We start from the raw sequence: 4,121 nt of genomic DNA on the forward strand, positions 1-4,121 counted from the left end.
CTTCCGGGGCCACACGAAGGCGGGGTCTCCGCGCGGGCGGCGCCGGCGCGGCAGAGCCCTTCGCCGCCCGGTTGCTAGGCGACGCCCGGGGCTGCGGCCCGCGGCGGCTCAGGGCCGGGGCTGCGCGGGTGCTCGCGGCGGCAGCCTCCGGACTCGCGGAGCCGCGTGCGAAAGGCGCTCAGTCCGCAGGGCAGAGGGACGAGAGGCGCGGAGGGGGCTCCCCTCGAGCGTGGTCAATTCTTGTTCCAAGAGGTTCTGGAAGGGAGTGTGACCGAAGGGAAGAACACGCTTTTCCGGAGCGTTTCGGCCTCCCCGTGCGTCGTCCTGTGGCGTCACCTGCCCCTCACCGGCGGCCCCGCCCGCTGAGGGGCCCCGGCCAGCTTCGGGGCGGGGGGTCCTGCGGGGCCTCAGGGCCGGGCGCAGCCAGGGCAGAGCCCCGAGAACGCGCGCGCGCCCGGTGTCCTGGGTCTGGGTCGCCAGGCGACGCGCGTGCGGACTCCCGTCAGGTTCCTCAGGGGGACGAGGGTGTTCGTGACGCCGGCTTCACCGAAAGAGCGCCTCTCAAACCTCCGCCACAAGCCGAGGCTTTCCCACGCCTCAGCGAATTCGGGTGGTTTCTAAGTCCCCCTCACAAGGAAGTCCCTGAGCCATCTTTTCTAGAACTTTCCACAGCGCCGGGCTCTGGCTTCTGACGCCCACCCTGTGTGTCTCTGGCTCCTCTTCCGTTCCAGCTCCACAAAGTAACAGGTAGGGTTTTGCGACACAACCGGCGGGGGAGCTTCAGGTCACGTCCCAGCGGCGGCAGCAGGCCCGGGCCCCCCTCGCGGCCGCGTCCCCCCCGTGGGGCCTCCCCGTGGGGCCGGGCGTGCTCAGGCGGCGGCCCACTGCAGCCTCGTGGCTCCGTGCGTGGTCCTCAGGCCGCACCTTCCTGATGCGAAACGCGCGCCGCCGCAGATCAGACGGGCAAGCCCAGGCCTCCCTTCAGGCGGACTCTCGAAGGGGCACTACCTACTAGGAAACGAGGGTTTACAAAGTGCTGCCCCTCCCCCACCAGTGCCGTTCCCCGGCTGCACAGGTCGGTCCCGGCGGCTGCACCGGTCGCCGGCCCGGGGCGGTCTGTCCGGGGGCAGCCCCCGCTCCTCAGGAGCCGCAGCCCCCGCTCCTCAGGACCCGCAGCCCCCGCTCCTCAGGACCCGCAGCCCCCGTTCGTCAGGAGCCGCAGCCCCCGCTCCTCAGGAGCCGCAGCCCCCGTTCGTCAGGAGCCGCAGCCCTCGCTCCTCAGGAGCCGCAGCCCCCGTTCGTCAGGAGCCGCAGCCCCCGCTCCTCAGCAGCCGCAGCCCTCGCTCCTCAGGAGCCGCAGCCCTCGCTCCTCAGGACCCGCAGCCCCCGTTCGTCAGGAGCCGCAGCCCCCGCTCCTCAGGACCCGCAGCCCCCGTTCGTCAGGAGCCGCAGCCCCCGTTCGTCAGGAGCCGCAGCCCCCGCTCCTCAGCAGCCGCAGCCCCCGTTCCTCAGGAGCCGCAGCCCCCGTTCGTCAGGAGCCGCAGCCCCCGCTCCTCAGGAGCCGCAGGCCCCGTTCGTCAGGAGCCGCAGCCCCCGTTCGTCAGGAGCCGCAGCCCCCGTTCCTCAGGAGCCGCAGCCCTCGTTCGTCAGGAGCCGCAGCCCTCGTTCGTCAGGAGCCGCAGCCCCCGCTCCTCAGGAGCCGCAGGCCCCGTTCGTCAGGAGCCGCAGCCCCCGTTCGTCAGGAGCCGCAGCCCCCGCTCCTCAGGACCCGCAGCCCCCGTTCGTCAGGAGCCGCAGCCCCCGCTCCTCAGCAGCCGCAGCCCTCGCTCCTCAGGAGCCGCAGCCCTCGCTCCTCAGGACCCGCAGCCCCCGCTCCTCAGGAGCCGCAGCCCCCGCTCCTCAGCAGCCGCAGCCCCCGTTCGTCAGGAGCCGCAGCCCCCGTTCGTCAGGAGCCGCAGCCCCCGCTCCTCAGCAGCCGCAGCCCCCGTTCCTCAGGAGCCGCAGCCCCCGTTCCTCAGGAGCCGCAGCCCCCGTTCCTCAGGAGCCGCAGCCCCCGTTCCTCAGGAGCCGCAGCCCCCGTTCGTCAGGAGCCGCAGGCCCAAGAGTCCGCACAGCACCCGGGCCGTGCTGTGAGGGCAGGACCGTCTTGCAGTTCTCGCCATGGGCCACTGGCCGTCGACGCGGAGGCTGTCACCTGCTGTCCCGCCGCCCGGCCACAGAGCTGCGCGGCCACGGGGGTGACGGCCGACTTGCCAACACAGAGGCGGCTCAGCGCCGCGCAGTTCCACGGACTCAGTCGCCGGGAGTGTTAATGCACTTGCCACTGCCCCCGCCCACCTTGGGATTCAGCTCCCTCCTGACCAGGTCGGCCCTAAGCAGACGCAGCGCTGCCGGACCGGACGGAGAGCAGAGAAATACACTGAAAGGCAGCACTGCTCTCCTCCTATTACTGTTAGCACGTAATGTGTCTGACGTTGGGGCCAGTTGGAAAATGCCTTTTATTATCCTTAGAATTTTTCTAAAGATCGGCTCTTTCTGGGTCCTAGCATTCCTAGGACTGTGCCTCACAGTCCACCCTCTTGTTCATCTTACATCTTTGGCATATAGTAAACCCTCAATAAATGTTAAACAAATGGATGACCAAGTAAGTTATGTGTCCATTCTTGACTGGCCAAAGTTGGTGATTCATAAGCACTTTTGGAATAAATCAAGCCATCTTAGGAGTCTAAATTTTGGGGAAAACTCCTTAGAAAACACTCCTGACTCTATGGATACACAACAAAGAAGGACCCAGATTCTTAGAAGCTGCGGCCGTTCCTGTGCAGGCTCTGCTTTCCCTCTGCACAACGGATGTGGCAAGTGGGCACATTACCATAGAAGAGGCTAGAGTATGTTCCCTCTGGCTCGCCCAAGGCTTCCTCAACTTACTTGACCTGGGAAGTGGCATCTGGGCACACAGACAGCTTCCGTGGGCAGCTCTTGCCTGGACCGGGATCTGGGTGGAGGGGTGCCCTTCAGGCCAAGTGTTGGAGCCTCACTCAGTCACAAGAGGAATCCAAGGGCAGAGAAGGGCCAGGGAAGCTATGAAATCCTAGAGATTGCCTGTCTCTTCCTCACATTGGGCAGTTTTCAGAAAATGAACCGGTGAGGTGGAGGCCAGGAGACCCACTGGGAGGCTGCTGACCACATTGTGTATGTATCCACACTAACTTCTTTCCCTCTGAAGCCACTCTGATTCATTGTTTGTGCCGGATTTTCTCATCAGAACCACCAACGGCTTGCACTGTGACCTTTACATGCTAGAAAACGTCCCTGTCACTTTCCCTTTTACAGACTCTGGTGCAGAATTCTAGGAGACACAGCCAACTGTGTCCAGGCCTCCCCTTCCTTTCCAACCAAGGTTCTTGTCAGAATTCAGTATGAAAGGGAATGACTTACCACTTTTTATTTAACTCAGGTGTCCTACTAAGTGGTGGTCAAGTTATATGTGCTGTTTAGTGTAAGATACTAGCAAATGTCTATACTGGTGTTGGCCAACCTAACTTTCTGCAACGATGGAATTGCTCTGCTGTCCAGTGTGGGAGCCACTCACATGTAGCTACTGAGCACTTGAAATGGATCAAGGTGACTGGGGAAATGTAATTTTAAGATTTATGTAATTTTAGTGAACTTAAAATAGCTATGTGGCTATGGCTAATGCTATGGACCGTTTAAGAATATTGTTCTGTATCTTTTTTGCTTCTTTGGATCCATATTAGAAATCACATCTCTCGGGTCAGCATCCTAGTTTTTTACCTTGATGCACATTTAAAAAAAATTTCTCTGGTGTGTCACTTCCCCTACATGTGGGTTTTCTTAGAAACCTTGAATACACATTGCATAAAACATTTCCAGTATGAAATATTCTGTCCCACAGAAACCTGCATTTCCAGACCACCTACTCCCCAGTGGTTTTCTTGGTTTCAGAATGCTCATGAAAATGGTCTGCAGGTTGATTTTCGGTTGAAAAGTAGCAGACATAAGGAAACCACTGCCCTCAGTTCTTTGAAACCAAACAACCCTTCTTTTATCGTGCTTCATGGACATGGCTTTGCCAGCTTTTCATTCATTGTCCCAACACT

The sequence above is a fragment of the Zalophus californianus genome, chromosome 5 (genome assembly GCF_009762305.2).
Source record: "Zalophus californianus isolate mZalCal1 chromosome 5, mZalCal1.pri.v2, whole genome shotgun sequence".
Classification (NCBI taxonomy): Eukaryota; Metazoa; Chordata; class Mammalia; order Carnivora; family Otariidae; genus Zalophus; species Zalophus californianus.